Source organism: Pseudophryne corroboree, chromosome 1 (assembly GCF_028390025.1).
Source record: "Pseudophryne corroboree isolate aPseCor3 chromosome 1, aPseCor3.hap2, whole genome shotgun sequence".
Lineage (NCBI taxonomy): Eukaryota > Metazoa > Chordata > Amphibia > Anura > Myobatrachidae > Pseudophryne > Pseudophryne corroboree.
In genome coordinates, this window is record NC_086444.1 from 665,663,867 (window position 1) to 665,687,280 (window position 23,414).

Sequence of the window (23,414 nt, forward strand, 5' to 3'; positions counted from 1 at the left end):
CTTGCTTTTTTCATCTGAGCATTCCTAATAATAGGGAGACACCCAGTTTCTTAGCCTCTGGGCTTCTCTGTTCACTTTGTGTTTATTTTGATACCCTATCACCTTCTGTGTACGTAATGTCATATTCCCCAGTCTGTCTGTGAGTTCATTTGTTTTGCATCCCTATCCGTTCAGACACCAGTACATTCCTGCAGGCACTGGTGTGCATAACAGTTCAGACACCAGTACATTCCTGCAGGCACTGGTGTGCATAACATATTCAGCAGCCAAATACTCCTGTTGAAATTTTGTGGGAATATGGAGCATACCCCTCAAAATACATTGCAACAGGTGGTCGATCAGGTGCAGGTCCTGACTCGACAATTTAATGATTTGTCCATTAAAATGCACACCTCCCAGGCCACTGGCGGAACTCCCGCAGCAGCAGCACCTTCAGGGGTTAAGGAGCCGAAAGTAAATCTCCCGGATAGTTTTTCTGGAGATCGCTCGCAGTTCTTTTGTTTCAAGGAGAGCTGCAAGCTGTACTTCCGGCTTAGGCCTCAGTCTTCAGGGTCGGAGATTCAGCGGGTGGGCATAGTGATTTCCTTGCTACAAGGAGACCCACAGGTCTGGGCATATGGGTTGCAGCCTGACTGTCCGTCGCTTAAAAGTGTTGATGCTTTTTTTACGGCACTGGGCATGTTGTATGATGACCCTGACAAGACGGCCTCAGCCGAGGCTCAGATTTCGATCCTTAAGCAAGGGCGAAGGCCAGTTGAGGTTTACTGTACGGAGTTTCGGAGGTTGGCCCATGATACCCAGTGGAATGACCCAGCCCTGAGACACCAGTACCGAAGAGGTCTTTCTAACCAGATAAAAGACCAACTGGTACAATATCCCTTGCCTGATAGTTTGGATCAGCTCATGCAGTTATCCATCCGGGTGGATAGGCGGCTGAGAGAGCGTAGGCTTGAAAGGGAGACCGAGGTTTCCTTCTTTCCCAAGGGAACCTCAGACTCTGAGGAATTTTCCGAGGAGCCTATGCAGATTGGGGCTACCCGCCTCTCCTCGCGTGAGAAGACGCGGAGGAGACAGCAGGGGTTGTGTTTGTACTGTGGGAATAAAGGTCATGTGGTAGTATCATGCCCAGAAAAGCCGGAAAACTTCAGGGCCTGAGGGTGATGGGAAATATCCTGTCAGGCCAGAAGTCAGAATTTCCCAAGAAGACTTTTATCATTCCGGTGACCTTGAAGATCCTCGGTCAAACTGTCAAGACTGAGGCCTTTGTGGACAGTGGGGCCGACGGGGTTTTTATGGACCGCCAATTCGCCCTGAAACACTCTGTTCCCTTAGTACCCTTGGCATCGGAAATTGAGATTTGTGGGTTAAACGGGGAACCATTATCCCAAGGTAAAATTACCTCTTGCACTAGCCAGATTACTTTGTTTATTGGAGCCACACACTCTGAAAAATTGTCCTTTTATGTGACTGTCTGTACTTTTGCCCCATTGGTGTTGGGGTTACCCTGGTTAAGGGCCCACAATCCTCAATTTGACTGGGTCTCTGGGGAGATTCTTAGTTGGGGTACTGATTGTTTCAGGAGTTGCTTGAGCCTTCCAGTCAGGCTCTCGCAGCTAAGTTTGCCAGGATTGCCAGGGTGTTATGCAGATTTTGCGGACGTGTTCTCCAAAAAAGTTGCAGAGGTACTACCTCCCCATCGCCCCTATGACTGTGCCATTGATTTGTTGCCAAATGCTAAGCTTCCCAAGAGCAGGTTGTACTCCCTGTCACGTCCTGAGACTCAGGCTATGGCAGAGTACATTCAGGAGAACTTGGCTAAGGGATTTATCAGACCTTCACAGTCTCCAGTTGGGTCGGGGTTCTTCTTCGTGGGTAAAAAGGACGGTTCGTTGCGACCCTGCATCGACTTCAGGGAATTGAACCGTATCACGATTAAAAACTCATACCCACTGCCTCTCATTTCGGTCTTGTTTGACCAGCTTCGTACTGCCACCATTTTTTCTAAGATTGACCTACGCGGGGCGTACAATCTAATCCGAATAAGAGAGGGGGATGAATGGAAGACTGCCTTTAATACCCACTCAGGGCATTATGAATATTTGGTGATGCCTTTTGGGCTCTGTAATGCCCCGGCAGTCTTCCAGGATTTCATGAACGATGTACTCAGGGAATATTTGGATCGATTCTTAGTTGTATACTTAGATGACATCCTAATCTTCTCCCATTCCCTGGAGGAACATCGGAAGCATGTACGCTTAGTCCTCCAGAAACTCAGAGACCACCGGCTTGTGGCGAAGCTGGAGAAGTGCGAATTTGAAGTTCAGCAAATCGCATTTCTAGGATATATTATCTCCCCAGAAGGTTTCCAAATGGAGGGTTCCAATGTACAGGCAGTCCTGGATTGGGTGCAGCCCACTAGTTTGAAGGCGCTTCAGCGTTTCCTGGGCTTTGCAAATTTTTATAGATGATTTATCGCTGGATTTTCGTCTATAGTGGCGCCCTTGGTGGCACTCACTAAGAAAGGGGCGGATGTTGCTCACTGGTCTTGTGAGGCTAAAGCGGCTTTTGCCCGTCTCAAAAGGGCATTTGTCTCGGCCAAGGTGCTGCGACACCCAGATCCAGAGCGTCCTTTTGTGGTGGAGGTGGATGCCTCTGAGATGGGTATTGGGGCAGTGCTCTCTCAGATGGGAGTGTCTGATAATCGCCTTCATCCCTGTGCTTACTTTTCCCGTAAATTTTCGCCTGCCGAGATGAATTATGACGTGGGTAACCGGGAATTGTTGGCTATTAAGGATGCACTCGAGGAGTGGAGACACTGGCTTGATGGGGCTAAGTTTGTGGTCTCAATTCTCACCGACCATAAGAATCTGGCATATTTAGAGTCAGCGAAGCGTCTCAATGCCTGGCAGGCACGATGGGCTTTGTTTTTTGCTCGCTTTAATTTTTTGATAACATATCGCCATGGGTCAAAAAACATCAAGGCTGATGCGCTCTCGCGGAGTTTTGCTCCAATCCAGGAGACCACCGAGGAGCCGTTGCCCATTGTGTCCCCATCATGTATTAAAGTGGGCATTACCCTGGACCTCTTGTCATTAGTCCTTAGAGCACAGGAGCAGGCTCCTCCAGACCTTCCGGTAGGTCTTTTGTTTGTGCCTCCTAGGTTAAGACAGCGAGTGTTCCTGGAATTCCATGCCAAGAAGTCGGCAGGTCACCCGGGTATTGCCAGAACTCGCGAGTTGCTATCTAGGGCGGTGTGGTGGCCCTCAGTGGCTAAGGATGTGGATCAGTGGGTTCGGGCATGTGACATCTGTGCCCGAAATAAGACTCCTAGAGGGGTTCCTGTTGGCCCATTACATCCACTCTCTATCCCATCTAAGCCATGGACCCACATTTCAATGGATTTTGTGGTGGACTTGCCCAAATCCTCGGGGATGACAGCCATCTGGGTTGTCGTTGACAGGTTTTCGAAGATGGCGCACTTCGTTCCACTGGTTGGGCTGCCATCGGCCAGACGCCTGTCTGAATTATTTATGCTGCATGTTGTGCGTCTCCACGGGTTGCCACTTGATGTGGTCTCTGACCGCGGATCCCAGTTTGTGGCCAAATTCTGGAGGGCATTTTTTTCCGATCTCCAGATTTCTGTCAGCTTGTCGTCAGGCTACCATCCGCAGTCTAATGGGCAGACTGAAAGGGTGAACCAGTCCTTGGAGCAGTTCCTCAGGTGTTATGTCTCCAAGTGTCAGACTGACTGGGTTGCTCATCTGTCCATGGCGGAGTTTGCCTATAACAACGCGGCTCACTCTGCTACAGGGATCTCTCCCTTCCTTTGTGTGTATGGGCATCATCCTAAGGCCAATTCTTTTGACCCCCTGGACTCCACGCCTGGTGGTTCCTCTGTGGTTTCTGTCCTTAGAGGTATTTGGAGGAAAGTGAAGAAAGCCCTTGTGTCTGTGTCATTAGTGACCAAAAGGGTTTTTGATAAGCGGAAAAGACCCTGCAGCTTCAAATTAGGAGACTTCGTCTGGTTGTCTACCAAGAATTTGAAGTTGAGACAGCCATCTCATAAGTTAGGCCCCCGGTTCATCAGCCCTTATAAGATCACCAGGGTAATCAATCCGGTGGCATTTCAGTTAGACCTGCCCCGTTCTTTGGGTATCAATAAAACATTTCATTGTTCCCTTTTAAAACGGGTGATTAGTAATCCTTCTTCCAGTGGAAGACCTTCTCCTCTTCTGATACGTGGCCAGAAGGAGTTTGTTGTTGAAAGGATTCTTGACTCCAAGATGGTTCGGGGTCGGCTGTCATTTTTGGTGCACTGGAAGGGGTATGGCCCGGAAGAGCGGTCGTGGGTGCGCAGTTGTGATCTTCATGCCCCCAGACTGATACGCTCTTTCTTCTCGCAGTTCCCCGATAAACCCGGTGGTAGGGGTTCTTTGACCCCTCGTCAGAGGGGGGGGTACTGTTAGGGTCTCCTGCCCTGTGCTGCCACGTCGTCATGGCAACCGGGAGACAAGTGCTAGCGGAGTAACCTGAGCGCAGCTGATACTCCGGTTCGGGTCTTTTGCTGTGCAGTGGTTACAGGCTCTGTGCACGGCAGGGGATCCGGTGCTGGTTTTTGTGCTCACAGTCTGTGAGGTCTGAGTGGGGCATGGACAGCACCTGCTTTATAAGGCCTCTTCTCAGGTTAAGCAGATGCTGCGGAATCTTTGTTGGTTAGTCAGTTCCTGAAAGTTAGCCAGTACTGTGTAGCTTTGTATTTGTTGTTGCTTACTGCAAATAGGCCTGGGGATTTGGTACTACACTCTGCCAATCCAGACCTAGCAGTAAGACTGGAGTCAGTCGTTTAACCTGCTGGGGTTCTTTTGCTACTCTGTGAACTTAGCAGGTTTGCGGCTGTATTCTCAGACTGCCTGCCTAAATCCTGTCTCACTGTGCAAGGTGTTCAGGTATTCAGTTTAGTGGCAGTAAGCTGAACCTGTGCACTGCAAGTGATGATTAGGATTGTGGAGACTCTCCTTGTGTCTATCATTCCATCTCTGACCAATGAGTTTACTGCCACACCCGTTGGTAACCCTTTAGGGTTTTGCTGTTGCCCTTAGCAACAGCATTTCGGGTTCTCTACGTATTAAAACACAACATCTTGCTTTTTTCATCTGAGCATTCCTAATAATAGGGAGACACCCAGTTTCTTAGCCTCTGGGCTTCTCTGTTCACTTTGTGTTTATTTTGATACCCTATCACCTTCTGTGTACGTAATGTCATATTCCCCAGTCTGTCTGTGAATTCATTTGTTTTGCATCCCTATCCGTTCAGACACCAGTACATTCCTGCAGGCACTGGTGTGCATAACAGTTCAGACACCAGTACATTCCTGCAGGCACTGGTGTGCATAACAGTATTAGGGAGTTAAGTTTCTCTAGCAATTCACAATATACTTCAAATTACAATTAGCACAGACATCAATTACACAGTTGCTCCTCAGTAGTTTTTATTTAGCTGGAACGCTTCTGGGCAACCTTTTCTCTACTGTGAAGCTTAGAAGTAGTTATCACAATTTACAATAACACTTTGTGCAATTCACATTACCACAAAACATTACAGGATATTATTATCCACTGCTAACAATCTTATCGAACTAATTAAAGCAACAAAGGTAGCAACAAACATCTTTGTATAAATAACAAAGGACGGGGGAACACAAATAAGGCTATACAGAGTAGGATGCAGGGGTGCAATACGGCTATACAGAGGAGAACCGGGAGCACAATCAAGGACATAGCTACCATACTGTAGGTGCAGGGAGTGCAGCTGCTATGGGGCCTTTCATGTCAAAGTTACAACTGTTATATACATGTTTTCACCATTGGGTGGTACATAGGGGCCCTTGTAAACTTTTTCCTAGTTATGTAGTTAAGCCACTGGACCTGCTCATTGTAATGTTGTATTAAATTAACTGGATGGCATTATAAAGTTACCTAATATGAACTGGGGCACTGTAATGTGGCACGATGTGAAGTGGAGGCCCTATAGTGTTGTACAATATGAACTGGGGGCACGATAATCGGTAATGTGACATAATATGAAGCGGGGACACTGTATTTCACAATGTGAAATGGGGATACTGTGTTGCATAATGTGTACTGGCTGCCATACTATGTGACATAATATGAACTAAGGCACTACGATGGTTCGTATAATAAATTAGGGCACTACTATGGGGCATCACATTAACTAATTCACTACTATGGTTCAGAAAATTAACTAGGGCACTATTATGGGGCATACAACTAACATCTGCTGCAGAGAAGTTTCTCTCTAGAAGCATTGGGACAGGGGCACCTTCATAATGTTGCTATGGGGACCACAAAGTTCTGGCTATGCCCCTGGATACAATTATGGCTATACAGAGGAGGATGGGGGGCACAATTGCCTGCTTGCTTGTCATCTTGCATGCTTGCCATCTTAAAGCCTGCATCTTTAGCATATCATACGAAGCATGGAGTTAGGCCTGGACTGGAGTTTGAAAACCATCTCTCATCTCTTCACAGGTACATTCATTTTATCTTCCAAATCTGATGCTTTAATTTCAAGAATACTCTGTATTAAAAAATTGTTTTGTAAAAGTGAGTCTGCAACTTCCTCCACTATTAATTAACTTGTAAAACAATTTGCTCAAACACCTCTCCCCTTCTACCAACTGACCCAGCATCTCCTAGAAAAGTACATCATTTGAAAGCCTGCCATCTTAAAGCTTGTATCTTAAACATGTCATCTGGCATTAGGACAGCATGTCATCTGAAGCGTGGAGTTAGGACAGCATGTCATCTGAAGCGTGGAGTTAGGACAGCATGTCATCTGAAGCGTGGAGTTAGGATAGCATGTCATCTGAAGCGTGGAGTTAAGATGGGCATACACTAAAGAATTATCTTGCAGAAACCTGGTAATGGATGAGAGCAACTGACAATCGACCATTTGCTACAAAACACTGGAAAATGGACAAAACCTGTCTTTTATACAAATTGGTTAAACTGCGGACAGGTTTTGTCCATTTTCCAGTGTTTCGTAGCAAATGATCGATGGTCAGTTGCTCTCATCCATTTCCAAGTTTTAATTCCAACCATAGATTATCTGACAGATAATTCTATAGTGTATGGCCAACTTTAGGACTGGAGATTGAACTAGATTTGGACTTTGGCCTACTCACATTATATGGCATTATTATTATTTTTTTTTATGTCACCTTGGTTTTTATTCTGTTACCATGTATGTCAAAGACTTGGTTCAGGGACAGTCTTGTGCTGAGGCACTAAACACACTGCTGGATGCAATAAAGATAAAAACTGAGAGGCTAGGCACAGGCCAAGTTGTGCGGCTTATTGCAGTTTACTCCATTATTTTATACATTTTAGGTTATTAACGTGACCGTTGTTTTAATACTGCCATTTTATACCGTCGTATTCAGCTTCTATATTTTATTTTATTTCTCTGCCACCTGGATGTTATACTTGCACACCCTGCCAGATGTAACCTATACAGTGCACCCCAGAGGGCTTCCTCGGATGGTTCTTTCAAAGGCAGGGTGAACAACACATAGATCTATTCATTCAGTGCATTTCATAACACACACTTTGTATAATATCTTCTAGGCACTGCCTATTCCACCTAGGGTAACCTATGTCGTGCATGCAAAATGGCTGCCTCTCTTGGTACCTTTCATAGGTGGCTAATGTTTCTGGCAGAACTTATAATTCAAAATGGCTGCACCAACCTTGCATTAAACTTATTGTGCCCATTATGTTTACTGTTTATCGGTTTGTTTTCTTTGTACTATAATACTAAACCTCTGTGCTATATTTTTGATACTTGTAAAGTGACTTTGATTTCAGCTAGAGAAAAGCACTATATAAATAAACTTATTATTATATTATGGCTATACACAGCATAAAGCTTTTCATTAACCACTTTCTGTGCACTGGAGCATTTCAGAACACTTTCCCCCTTATCGACATTTGCTACATGCACCCAATAGATGGAACTTTATAACTTTATTCTGGAGTCTTGGCATTCATGAAGAAAGCCCTCATTACTGTAACGCTTTCAACCAGCACAAGCTCACATGTAGTAGAAATAAAACTTTTTTTCCATGATCTGATCTAATATTCAACATGTAACCATGTTTTTACCAGTTGGATACGGTGATTGCTAGTATCCAGACCTTTAGCTTTGCATAAATCTTAGCATTGTGCTCGATGATGTCATAGGCTTTTTAATAGCAAATACATACCTCCCAACTGTCCCGATTCCTGGTGGACAGTCCCACTTTTCAGACATTGTCCCGCTGTTCCACCTACATGCAGCAATATCCCGCCGGTGGGGCAGTTGGGGGATCCTTTGAAATAAATTTGCACTCTTAACCCCAGATTGGGTGATGAAAGAGATTTCAAAGATGGGTCGTATTGTAGCACTTAAAATAGTACTATTACCTAAGATACGATACCTACTTAGGACTATCCCAGTTCTGTTTCCTAAATCGCTGATTAATACGATCTTTACTAAGTATGGAAAAATGAGATACCACATGTGGCCAGAAACATAATGTCTCTCCCATAACTTGAAGGCGGTGCAGCTTTTCCAGATCTACCAATATGCTTGTCTTCTATGTCAAATTGGAGAAATGTTTGTTACAAATAACCCTAAACCATGGACAGTTTTAGAACTTAACATGTTGGTGCCCTTTCCTTTAATGGATATCCTGGAGCCCCCCTTACTAGTACACCTCATAAGATTTATAGCCCATCTGTAGTTATGAATACCCGTAAAGTGTGGTGTAAAGTAACATCTAAATTAGGAAATAGGTCTGTTCCTACGACGGATCACTCGTTAGCAGGTATTGCCTGCTTTATCCCAGATCTACAGTTTCGTAGTTGGATAGAGAAACTGACTGTTATGCCCCATAAGAGCACAGTAGACTGAGAGTTACTCTCATTTAAATCAAATAGACACAATTCTCCATCCCGGTAAAGGATTTTTATAAATATCTCCAACTATGTCACTGGCTATTCAGCTGCACTTAATTTAATATCCACTATACCTAAGTAGATTTGCAACAAACTGATTAGGGTTGCCTACAAAGAAGGAATTTCATGGTGGTACGGTCTCTTAATTAATCTGCATAAACCAATGAAAAACTCATTAATACAGTGGGAATTAGATTAAGCCTGCCCTTTTGCAGAAGAAGATTGGTCTTTGACATTTCAAATATGCTTCCACCTCTCTAAACGTAATACCCATGTGGAACATTATTACAAACTGTTGTATAGATTATATCAAACACCAGTTAAATTTGACAGTATTTGGCTATCTGTATCCATTCTTTGTTGGCACGACTGTTGACAGATAAATTCTCTGCTACATGTATTCTGGTCGTGTCCGATGCTAGCCAATCTTTGGGCCTCAGTGTTCAACCTTTTCGCTAAGGTTATAAACGTAATCTGTAAATGTAAGCATCAAGTAGCTATATTCCATCTGTCTTTGAAATCTCTCCCCAACAATGATTGTTATATGACGGGTCAGATCCTTATTACAGCTAAATTATTAATAGCCCATCATTGGCGCTCAGTGATAATAATCCAGAGTATTAATGCTATAGAAGCCAAAGTTTAGGCACATTGTGAATTTGAGAATGCAGGTTGCCAATACTCATCCTCACCAACTAACCCCTTAATTCGCTGTTTTGCATAGCGTGAATTCTGGGCTAATAAACATCCTTCCCCAGGGATGCAGGGATGAGTATGGTGAGTGAGAGACTTTCTGTTTCTGAATAATTGATATTTTGCTGAGTTGATTAACCTTTGAAACTGTAAACTCTGAAATTGGTCTTTGATGATTTTTATTTCTGTATCTTTTATGTGTGAAACAAATTGTGTTGCTATTGTATGGATATACTTACTGGAATTGTTCATTTGGATGATTTTTGTTATTGTTTTATGTACCCCACTTGTTCCATTTTACCCCTCTTTTCTTTCTGTATCCTTCCCCTCCTATTTAATCTGCTTAATATTCTAATAAAAATTATTCTGAAAAAAAAAAGAGAAAGACAGGGACACATGTAAGAGTTCAAAATAAATATGAAATTAATATTAAATGCAGACTTTTGTGAAACGTAGGGTTTTTTCTTTCTTGCGAATCAAACATATATGACAAGCCCCAGACTTTTATTTTATAAGTATGTTGAGAACAAGTGACCCTCATCTGAGTGCCTCTAGAATCGTCCTGGAACTTTTTAACATCAAGGGGAGTATGCACTTTCCCCAGCTCTCAAATAAAAGGACTACAAATTATAAATGGGCTAGTCACAAACACAACTCGGGCACTTTTGCAGCTTCGCCCAAACCAATGATTTGTAGGATAAATGAACCTGCTCAACCTTCTTGTTACATCTACGTACCCAATCACCTCAATTCCCAACTTCTTCACTGTGTAAGCCATTACTCTGGAATTTATTTCAACGAGCTTAAGAAACCCTTTTGAGGCTGAAGACACTTAAAAAAGCTAAAAGAGGTTAGTAAAGGGACCGCAAAAATAAAAAAAGCAAGCAAAGGCATAAAAGCTACTATTTGATTTCATATCCTAGTTTGCTAAAATAAGTAAAAGGGTTCTTTTATAAGTTTGTAAGGATAAATCTGGGTTAAAATAAAGTTTATAGCTTAGATGCAGTGTGATAAAATGGCAGTGTGTTTATTAATTATTATATATTAGAAATGGTAAACTTGTTTTTTTAGACAGTTAATGGAGCAGTGTAATCTAAGTAATAAAATGTAGTATCTCTGTTAATAGGAATCTCTGCTACAGTATGTTACGAGAGATTGAGAAGGGGTTCATATAGGATCTGACCAAGTGTAAAACACTATAAAAGTACAATGGTGACAAGGAGCTCCAATCTGTAACTGTGTCCCAAATTTATGATGATCCATACAGGTCTTCTTTGTATTTTGGCTTTAGGAGCGTGTCAATGCTTAAATAGATATTTGGTAATAGCAGAAATGGCTGCTGCCAAAGACTACGACCAAGGAGATAGTATGAACGCTCTCAAGTGACTTCCAAAGAGGGATGTGTGACACAAAGTAATCCTCAGCGCTGAATTTAGTGTATAGAAATGTAAGTTTGCATTACCTCCTTAAATGCAACTCCTAAACTAATACAGTGAACACTTCTTGTCCTGTATGCAGAGTGCACATAAAGAGAGTAAAAGAGGAGGTGTTCCATTGCACAAAGTTCTGCTCTAACGGCATATTGTATATCCACATTAAAAGTAGAGATGAGCGGGTTAGGTTCTCAGAGAACCGAACTTCACTACCCGAGCACGGTTCAGAGCCCGGCTCGGGTTTTCCCGCCTGACTCAGAAACCAGAACGAGACAAAACGTCATCATCCCGTTGTCGGATTCTCGCGAGGTTTGGATACCGTATAAGGAGCCGCGCGTTGCAATTTTCACTCCAGTCCTGGAGAGTGTAGTGAGAGGACGTGTCACCGTCCTCAGTGTCTGTGCGGGCGGGAAAGTGGGGTGGCGATTATAGTGCTGTCTTGTGCTGCTCAGTCCAGTGTAGTGTCTTATGGAGAAGCTTAGTGGATATACCACAATAGAACTGCGCTCAACCCCTAAGGTGTGTGTGTTTAGCTAACGAATGCACATCAGATGAAATAAAGGATAATGTATGAACAGACCCAAATTTGAGTTTGCACTTGGATATAGAAATCACAAAAATAACAATATGATGCGAATTAATTGTTGTGAGCCACTGTATTTATTGTATACTGGCCAATCTAAAGGGTGTACGGTTAATGCCCAGGGTGGGCGATATTGTCTCTTATAAAGTTCATGCAGGTGGGCGATATTGTCTCTTACCAAAAAAGCCACCTCTTCGGTGTGGAATTATTTCTCCACAAATCCGGACAACAGGTGTCAAGCCGTGTGTTGCCTCTGTCAATCTGTAATAAGTAGGGGTAAGGACATTAACCACCTAGGAACATCCTAACTTATACATCACCTGCAGTACATTCATCAGAAGTCAGTGTCAAGTTGTGATACTTTGGGTAAGAGCGTAAGCAGTCCACTGACACCTAAATCCCTTCATCCTCTTGTACCCAAGCTCCTGCAAGCCACACCACCAACTCCATCAATATCAACCTCCTCCTAACTGGGAGTGGTACGCCTACTGTTGCTGTTGCTGCTGTTGTTGCTACTGGGAGTCGATCGTCATCCCAGAGGGGAAGTCAGAAGACCACTTGTACTACTTCAACTAAGCAACTGACTGTCCAACAGTCCTTTGTGAGGAAGATGAAATATGACAGCAGTCATCCTGTTGCAAAGCGGATAACTGAGGCCTTGACAGCTATGTTGGTGTTAGACGTGCGTCCGTTATCCGCCATTGTTTCAATGGGACTTAGAGAATTGTTTGCGGTAGTGTGTCCCCGGTACCAAATTCCATCTAGGTTCCACTTCACTAGGCAGGCGATACCGAGAATGTACAGAAATGTCGGAAAAAGTGTCCTCAGTGCCCTAAAAAATACAGTTGTACCCACTGTCCACTTAACCACGGACATGTGGAACAGGACAGACTAAAGACTACATGACTGTGACAGCCCACTGGATAGGTAGATGTATTGCCTCCCGCAGCAACAACAGCAGCGGCACCAGTAGCAGCATCTCGCAAACGCCAATTTGCTCCTAGGCAGGCTATGCTATGTATCACCACTTTCCGTAAGAGGCACCCAGCTGACAACCTCTTACGGAAACCGAAGGACATTTTCACACAATGGCTTACCCCAATTAGACTCTCCTGGGGATTTGTGATATCGGACAATGCCACCAATATTGTGCGTGCATTACATCTGGGCCAATTCCAGCAGGTCGCATGTTTTGCACATACAATTAATTTGGTGGTGCAGAATTTTTTTTAAAATGACAGGGGCATGCAGGAGATGCTGTCGGTGGCCTGAAAAATTGTGGACCACTTTTGGCATTCAGCCACCGCGTGCCAAAAACTGGAGCGCCATCAAAGAGGATGGAGGAGCAGCAAAAGGCCATTCAAGCCTATACATCCACCTACGATATAGGCAAAAGAGGGGGAATGCACCTGACTCAAGTGCAGTAGAGAATGATTCATGTCTTGTGCAAGGTTCTCCAACTCTTCGAACTTGCCACCCATGAACTCAGTTCAGACACTGCCAGCTTCAGTTAGGTCATTCCCTCATCAGGCTTTTGCAGAAGCAGCTGGAGAAATTGAAGGAGGAGCTGAGATGGAGCGATTCCGCTAAGTATGTGGGACTTGTGGATGGAGCCCTTCATTCGCTTTGCCAGGATTCAAGGGTGGTCAATCTGTTGAAATCAGAGCACTACATTTTGGCCACCGTGCTCAATCCTAGGTTTAAAGCCTATGATGCATCTCTCTTTCCGGCAGACACAAGTCTGCAGAGGTTCAAAGACCTGCTGGTGAGTAAATTGTCAACTCAAGCGGAACGTGACCCGTCAACAGCTCCTCCATTTTCTCCCGCAACTGGGGCTGCGAGGAAAAGGATAAGATTTCCTAGCCCACCCGCTGGTAGTGATGCAGGGCAGTCAGGAGCGAGTGCTGACATCTGGTCCGGACTGAAGGACCGGCCAACGATTACCGTCATGTCTACTGTCACTGCATACGATTCTGTCACCATTGAAAGAATGGTGGAAGATTATATGAGTGACAGCATCCAAGTAGGCATGTCACATAGTCCGTATGAATACTGGCAGGAAAAAAGAGGCAATTTGGATGCCCTTGCACAAACTGGCTTTATTTTACCTAAGTTGCCCCCTCCTCCAGTGTGTACTCCGAAAGAGTGTTTAGTGCAGCTGGTAACTTTGTCAGCGATCAGCGTAGGAGGTTACTTAGACAAAATGTGGAGAAGATGATGTTCATCAAAATGAATTATAAATTCCTCCGGGAAGACCTTTACCAGCAATTGCCTCCAGAAAGTACACAGAGACCTGTGATGGTGGATTCCAGTGGGGACGAATTAATAATCTGTGAGGAGGATGTACACACTGAAAGGGGTGAGGAATCGGAGGATGAGGTCGACATCTTGCCTCTGTAGAGCCAGTTTGTGCAAGGAGAGATTGATTGCTTCTTTTTTGGTGAGGGCCCAAACCAACCAGTCATTTCAGCCACAGTCGTGTGGCAGACCCTGTCGCTGGAATGATTGGTTTGTTAAAGTGTAAATGTCCTGTTTATACAACATAAGGGTGGGTGGGAGGGCCCAAGGACAATTACATCTTGCACCTCTTTTTTTCTTTGCATTATGCTGGTCATTTCGAGTTGATCGCTAGCTGCATTTGTTCGCTGTGCAACGATGATGCAAAAAAACTAGCACTTCTGCGCATGCGTATGTGGCACAATGCGCACGTACGACATACTATTACAATGAACGATTTCGTTTCACACAGGGTCTAGCGAAGCATTTCAGTCGCACTGGTGGCCGCAGAGTGATTGACATGAAGTGGGCATTTCTGGGTGTCAACTGACCGTTTTCAGGGAGTGTTCAGAAAATGCAGGCGTGCCAGGAAAAACAAGAGGAAGAAAAAAGATATACAGCGCTCAATGACACAGTGTAATCTAAAATGGTAATTATTTAATAATAAGTTTTCTTTAAAAAAGACTTGGACAATTAAAAAACATGCAATTTAAGATATCTTAAATTGCATGTTTTTTAATTGTCCAAGTCTTTTTTTAAAGAAAACTTATTATTAAATAATTACCATTTTAGATTACACTGTGTCATTGAGCGCTGTATATCTTTTTTCTTCCTCTTGTTATTTAAAGGGTTTGACTACCCCTTATTTATTCAGCTGCTAGGAAAAGCACACTCATCACAGCGCCTGTATATATACTTGATATATATAACTCTGTGCCAGGAAAAACGCAGGCGTGGCTGGGCGAACGCAGGGCGTGTTTGTGACGTCAAAACAGGATCTGAACAGTCTGATGTGACAAGGACAATTCCATCTTGCACCTCTTTTTCTTCTTTGCATCATGTGCTGTTGGGGGACTACTTTTTTAAAGTGCGATTCTGTCTGACACTGCCATACAACTCCAGGGGTACTGCCGTATAAGTCAAGTCCAGTCCAGAGGTGCTGTCTTGTGCTGCCATAAGTCCAGTGATGGTGTTCTGTGCTGTATATTATTTACTCCAAATAAAAGGGTTTTATACATTATTTATATTATTATCCAAATAATTTTTACAGGGTTTGCCCTGTGTGGTGTAGGGGTACTGTGCTGCGTATTATTATAATAGCTCCAAATAAAAGGGTTATTATTATCCATATTAATTTTACAGGCTTTGCCGTGTGTGTGGTTTAGGGGTACACTGTCCTGTGCCACCAATATTGTGCCTGTATTACATCTGGGCATATTCCAGCACGTCCCATGTTGTTTGTGCCACACACTTGTGTCGCTTAGCTTAGTCATACAGCTACCTCATTGCACCTCTTTTACTTCTTTGCATGATGTGCTGTTTGGGGCCTAGTTTTTTTAAGTGCCATCCTGTCTGCAACTGCAGTGCCACTCCTAGATGGGCCAGGTGGTTGTGCCGCACACTTGAGTCGCTTAGCTTAGTCATACAGCCACCTCGGTGCAACCTTTTGGCTAAAAACAATATTGTGAGGTGTTCAGAGTAGACTGGAAATGATTGGAAATGAATGTTATTGAGGTTAATAATACCGTAGGATCAAAATTACCCCCAAAGTCTGATTTTAGCTGTTTTTATGTTTTTGTAAAAGAATCATCCAGATCCAAAACCAAAACACGAAAGGGTGGTTTTGGCAAAACCAATCCAGATCTAAAACACAAGGATGGAACCAGAACTAAAACACGAAAAGTGCCCGCCGCACGTCTCTAATTAAAAGGTGTTTATTCAGTGAAATTTTTATACACAAAAGTCTGTGCCTGAGATTACATTGTATTAGGTAGATATTAGTAGAGTGGAAGGCCATTTAGGCTCTTGTGAGACCAGTTTAAATTATAAGGTGCAAACTCCATATAATCCGTATAGAGGGTGTGATTCAGAATTGTACAGTGTCGATTCAGTAAGTAGAGGAGCAATTTGGTTGCCACTGTGCATGTGTATAAGTCATACTGCACAAGTGCGGCAATGGTCTTGCGACGGCAGTCACAGTGAGGATGTATTCAAAGTGACCACTTAAGGAAGGTAATAGGGAGTAGCTGCAAAAATGCAATGCATTGTGACCATTTTGGGGGCATGTTTAAAGGCTAACTGTGTTCCCGCATGCAGCTACAATGTCTCCAGTTTCTTACTTCCTGCGGCCATGATGAGGCACCATAGGGGACACTCAGTACTTCCATAATCGACTGATCTGTCGATGCTGGTCTTTATACGCAGTATTAACAAGGCCACTATGGAGAGTCTCAAAACAATTTCCGATGGCTATGACATTAACATATTTTTGCACAATCACCGCATATAAATTTGCAAATGAATTTGTATACATATCTGAATCTGGACCACAGAGGGTAAAGATGGACATTGCGATGGCACACACAATCAGGACAGCCATCAGATATTGTGGGTCCTGGGCTCCCTTCCCCTCTCCCCCCAAAAAATAAATAAAAATAAAGTGACAGGGTGAGGCAGTGGGTGACAGGGAGGCAGTGTTTCACGGGCAGAGGGCGACAGTGAGAGGCACAGTATGTCGGGAAGATGCTTTTTGTTGTGGGCCTCGGTGCAAGGCCCCCCCCCCAAAAAAAAGCAAACTAACCAAAACCCACAACCCTACATTTAGGTGATGGGCAGAGGGTGACATGGTGGGGCAGAGGGTGACAGGGAGGGGCACAGTGTGCCGGGAAGATGCTTTTTGCTGTGGGCCTCGGTGCAAGGCGCCCCCCCAAAAAAGCAAACTAACCAAAACCCACAACCCTACATTTAGGTGATGGGCAGAGGGTGACATGGTGGGGCAGAGGGTGACAGGGAGGGGCAGAGGGTGACCGTGAGAGGCACAGTGTGCCGTGTGAAGGTGCTTTGCTGTGGGCCCCGGTGTAATACACCAAATACACCGCCACCAGTACTGCCAGGCACGGACCCTCTCTCTGTCCCGAGACAATGTCTAATTAATACATTAAATGAATGCTACCGGGTGCGTTGCTATGGTAGGCATGGAGTAGCATGTAGGGTGCTGTGCTCTCCTGCCCAAACATTTGCTAATATATCCTGTGGGGGCCCCCTGGGGTTGGTTAAGTGACCCACTGTTGGCTGAAAGTGTGATGCACTCACTGGACCACTCCTTTACTTTGGATGCTTGGAGCAGCGACACCTTCTAGGCCTGGGGAGCTGCAGTGCCACATGGGATGCCATCTCTCCCTCCTTGGAGCCCTGAGCGACGCTTCACCCCTTTCCGGTCCTGCTGCTGCCAGTGAGTATGGGGGAGTGCAGGGGCGGCTGCACTCCCCCATACCGCCGAGAGCTCCTAATAGACTCCCCTGCACCGGACTCCTCTCCCGGCTCTCCTCCTGCCTGCAGCTGGCTCCATTACCACCGTGACGCTTGCCACACCAGACCTGCTGCGGAGTTAGTGACGGGGACGCTGTGGGTGGGGGTCGCGACAGCCTGTGAGCTACAGGTACCGGACATCTCCCTCGCTCCTCCCACCTGTAATTGTGCCGGCGTGGAAGCGCTGACCGCTGCTCCTGGTCTCTGCTGCCTGAACACTGAGGGGTGTTGGGAGGGGAGGCCGCGGGGACGTGGCTCCCTGGAAACTCCAGTTGCTGCTGCTGAGAGCCATCAGTGCCTGCAGTATACACGGCACAAGTAGGCTGAAGGCAGCTGACTGTGGGGTCACTTAGTGCTTGTGGTGGACTGACATATCCTCTGGGACAGGGTGGCCAGTCACACTGGGACGGTGCCCCCCCCCCCTTTTCTATTCTCTCCCCCCTCTGATCACTGGAGCCCTGAGAAGTGGCTGAAATATTTATTTGGCGCTCTGGCTTATATGCTGTGATTTGCCATGTATGCGAGCTACTAAGCAACTTTGTGTGACCTCGTCTCTTGTCATTATACTTGGTCGGTTGGAGGACAGCTCATTATTTGGATGTTCCCTGATTTGTCGATAATATCCTGACTCTTCCTCATTCAGTAAGACACTTTCTAGTTGGCTCACTTGCAGTGCCATTGAATTGCGGATCTCTACATTTGAGAACATAGTGTGCTTGGTAGTCTGACTGTTCATTTCCCATTCACATATTGTTCAGTACTGGAGCTCCATCTAGGGGTAACTATATAGAATATTAACAACCATGGTTAATCATCATCATCATCATGCTGCAACTGCAGCTAAATTAGAAAAATTCTCTAGAAATCCGCCTGCACAGGTTAAGCTGGTGGGAGAGCCGCCAGACAGTTCCTCTCCTACATCTCCAACCGCAAGTGCTAGCTCGAACTCTCCTGAGATGACTGTGGATGCTATCCAAAGGGTCCTAGATGCTGGTAATGCCAGTGAAAGCCACTTAGCAGACAAGATAGCCCAAGTGCAATCGGATTTAACTGTCTCACCATTATCTGCAATGAGTGGGGGAGGTTGAAACCTGCATTTCTACTGTCGAAGATACAGTGACTCCACTTAGCCGACGCACAACTACTCTTGAATCTCAGATGTAGGATGCGCATTAAAAGCTGACCGTTATGGAAGGGCGCCTGTGGCGTAGTAACATCCGTTTTGTAGGTCTGCCCGAGAAGGATGAGGGAAATTCACCTGAACAATTTTTGGAAAAATGGCTTATAATTTTTTTTTGGATCAGATGATTTCTCTTCACATTTTGTGTTGGAACGCGCACGCAGAGTCCCTATGCGGCCGAACCCACCTGGGCTGCTCCTCGCACGTTCATAGCAAGATTCCTTCATTACAAAGATCGTGACGCAGTTCTGAAACTTGCTCGCACCAAGGGTCTGCTTAAATGGAATGGTACCCAAATATCAGTCTTCCCTGATTTTGTGATTGAAATCCAGAAGGAAATGCCTGTTTCTGCCAATTAAGAGACGACTTCGGGAACTTAATATTCCATATGCTATGATTATCCCGTCAAAATTGAGAGTGATAGCTGATGGAGAAACCACAATTTTTATGACCCCACGGGAAGCAGCGGCATGGCTTGACCGGCATCTTCCGACAACAAGGCGTGCTCTGGCCAATGACTGAACAATACTGATTTCCGTTGCTTGGCTTGATAAGTATATATGTGAACTGCTGCTTCATTGATGCATATTTTTTCTCCCCCTCCTTTTTTTTATTTTTATTTCTTAATTTTTAGGACGATATCACTTTTCTGATTAGTGTCCATATATGACATTGGGTCCCTGAATCATGTGTTGTTAAATTTCCAGTGTGGTTGTAGACCCCCTGGGGGGCCGGGTTATGGCAGGGGGCAACACCAGGCTTGTTGCCATTATATTTTTTGTCCCTATTGTGAGTTGGGCAATGTAAGTTATCTACTTTTCCTTCCTTCTCTTCGAGGTTAATTGTTCGGGTACCGGGTTCGAGATTAGGTATGTCATTGTTGGGGTCTCACGTGCAGGAAGGGCTGGGAGGAAACATTGTTTGTTTTTATTTTCATTATTTTTGTGTGTGATCTTTGTACTGTGTATGATGTTTACTGGGTTACAAACCTATACCTACAGCTCTACACAATGACGTCAGTACTGTATAAAATTATCACATGGAATGTTAGAGGGCTGAATAACAAAATCGAACGTACTATGGTAATGCGCCAGATTAGGCAGTATGCTGCAGATATAGTCTGTCTCCAAGAGACACATCTTATAGGTGGGAGGCTGTTGGCCCTAAAGAAGCCCTGGGTGGGCTTACCACTCCACATACACCTCCGCATCTCGAGGGGTCTCGCTCCTCATTCGCAAAACTGTTCCTTTTATTTTAGACCAGGTCCAGACCGACCCCAGAGGTAGATACAGTATGTTTTTATAAAATGCAGATTGAATTCACTCCCAGTATTATTAATGGCCATCCCTCTCACCTTCACGTACGAGGTACTAAAGGCAGCAGAGTTTATGGCTTCTTTCCCCAGTAGCTCCTCGATTATGATAGGTGACTTTAATAATATCCTTGATCCCATGTTGGATAGGAAATCTCGGGTAGCTACAGGTACCAGGGGAGGCGGGGGAACGGTTTGCAGCAATGATTGAGGCGATGGGGGCTGATAAAAAGTCAAATCTCAAGCTACTCCACCTCGCACTTATCATTTTCTAGGATAGACCTGGCTCTTATTAGTAAAGACGTTCTCCCCAGGGCACAGAATGTAAATTATGAGCCGCAGGGTACAGTATATCCAACCATTCTCCTCTTTTGTTGTCAGTAGACTTGGGTGGTCAACGTGGCTTTACTTACTGGAAATGAAATAAGTTTTGGCTTACAGATGGGTCAACGGTTATCTTGACTAGTTTTCTGCGCCTAGGCACAACATGACTTATTAGCATAAACCCTTCATCTATTGTTCTCTAGCTGCAATACAATACAGAGAACAATACAGCAGGGGATTAAGTAATTACAGCAGGGGATTAAGTCCGACTGGCCAGTCTCAGTTAATCCTATTAAAGGTCAAGATAAATGTGGACCCATCTGTACATGTATGGGGGCGGGGTCTGAGCTGGACGCTGCTTGGAGGGAATTATATGAATTGAAAGTGGGCACGGCCTCTCCCGAGGTGCTTTGGGATGTTTTTAAATCCTATTTTAGGGGTACACTGATAAAAAGAGTGGCCAGCCTCAAACATTACTATAAAACAAAGGAGCTAGACCTAGAAGCCACGTGCCAATCTCTTGAGGAAGCATATCTGATTGATGGTTCTGATGAATCAAAGGCTGCCTGGCTTGCTGCACAGGGGACATGGCGGAGCTGTCTAATGGATTAACCAATTTAAATATTTTTAAAACCAATTTTTGCTCTTTGCTAATCATTCTCGATATGCTAATGGTGATAGACCAGGTAGCTATTTGGCTTACCTGGCCATGGCAGACCGTCCTTCAGCAACGGTGGCCAAAATTATTGATCAGAGTGGTGAGGTGATCACGCAAACCCATGATATAGTTGCTATCTTTATACATTACTACCAGCAATTATATTGCTCCCGTCAAATATATACAGAGACAGAGATTCGGGCATATCTTGCAGAAGTAACACTACCCACCTTATACTCAGAAACAAACATTATGTTAGATGCTCTTATTACATTGGAAGAGATTGACATGGCCATTTGCTCATACCCCGGAGGGAAGGCACCAGAGGTTGATGTGTTTCCTATAAAGCTCTAGTGGAATCCTAAGGATTTTTATGCTCCTAGATCATTAGAGATATTCCACCAGGTTTATGTAGGCGAGTCCCTCCTTGGCTCTATGTCTGAAGCTCTGATAATAGCGCTTCCAAACCTGACAAAAAACCCCAGTACACAGACTCATACAGACCAATTTCTCTGCTTGCGACGGATGTTAAGATCCTGGCTAAGGTTTAATGAGATTAAATCAATTGATCAAATTATCCATGACGATCAGACTGGCTTTATGCCAAGAAAATCCACACTAATCAACCTTAGATGCTTGTTCTCCCAATTGCAGGTCTCGCACAGGGATGCCTCTACTTCCGTTATAGTCCCTTTAGATGCTGCTAAAGCATTTGATTCTTGTTCCTGTGGGAGACAATGGACTCTTTTGGTATTGTATTTATTCGTTGGGTTAAATTATTATATTCAGCGCCTATGGCTAGGATATCGGTTGTTCCCTCTTCAGAGGTACTCGCCAAGGATGTCCCCTTTTGCTGTTTCTGTTTGCTATTGTGATTCAGCCTCTGGCGTGTAGGATCAGAGCTAGTTTTGCTATTCAAGTACTACGTATAAGAACGAGGGAGGATAAAATTGCATTATATTATGCAGATGATATATTGGTGTTTGTTGACAAATATGATGTTTCATTGCCAGCGGCTCTGGCAACCATTGATACATTTGGCAAGTATTCAGGCCTTATGATAAATTGGGAAAAATCTGGTCTTCTCCCTCTTAGGGGAGTGCACCCATTGGTCTCCCGTATCCCTCTACCACTACATTGGGTGAACTCATTCAAATACTTGGGAGTCTGGATTGCTAATGACCCGGTTAGTTATATACCCTTTAATATTATGCCACAGGTAGCTTATCTGAAATCACGAATCTCGATTTGGGGGAAACTCCTGTTGACTATCACAGGCCGGGAAAACCTTGTTAAAATGGTGTTGCAACCAAAGCTTTTATATATTCTTCAACATTCACTAATTTATTTACCACACAGGATATTTAAACTTATAGAGGCTTTCTTTCCTCCTTGTTATGGATTAATAAGAGGCCCCATTTAAAACTAGCCACAATGACCATACCGAAATCTGCAGGGGGTCTAGCACTTCCTAATTTTAGGCTCTATTACTTAGCTGCACAGCTGGGTTATCTACGAAACTGGATACATGATTCTGGTACTGACAAGTTATCGTCTCTATTGGTAGGGCAGACGTCACCAGGTTATACCCCTCTACAATTACTGCTTAATGAAATGTTTGTCGTAGGTGGCCTCAGCTCATCAAACAGGCAGTGTTTGTCTGGGGACAGGCGGAGAAGTTACTTGGGAGCCAGGGTTAGGACCCAGAAATTCCACTATTTTGCTCTCAAACTGGACGAATTGGAGGTACGGGAAGTTTGGGGTTCTCAGGGAGTGATCACAATTGGGCACCTTTATAATAGCGAAGGACTAAAATCATTTCAGCAACTGCAGCTGGAGTTTTCCCTACCAAACTCGTATTTTTTCAGATATTTGCAGCTTCGCCATGCTCTTACTAAACAGTTTGAGGAGGTTGGTCTGACGTTGCAGGACTCTTTAACCAAGATTCTACTGCGTAAGACGGGACCAAGACATTTAGCATCTGTCCTCTATTCTGATTTGCTTGCAGCGATAATACCTTGCCTAACCTTCATTCATTATGGGTATCAGATCTGGATAATATTTCGGATGAGGAGTGGCAAGTGGCACTAGGAAACATATGTTATGCTACTAATTCAGTGAGATTACAACAGATTCAATTCTTTTTGATACATAGAGGTTATACAGATTTGGAGGTAGGGGTGATTCGTACTATACCAAGTGCACCTCGGGAGAGGGCACATTCTGGCACCTATTATGGACCTGCCATGTTATTGCAAAGTTCTGGACAGCCTGTATTGATGTTATTGTGTCTACGGGGATTCCCAGAGAAATATGTACTCCCACAGCATGCATCCTCCAAACGGCGGCACTCCAAGCATAACAAAAGCTCTACAGACCAAGGCTTATTGCGGCTCCCACAGCATGTAT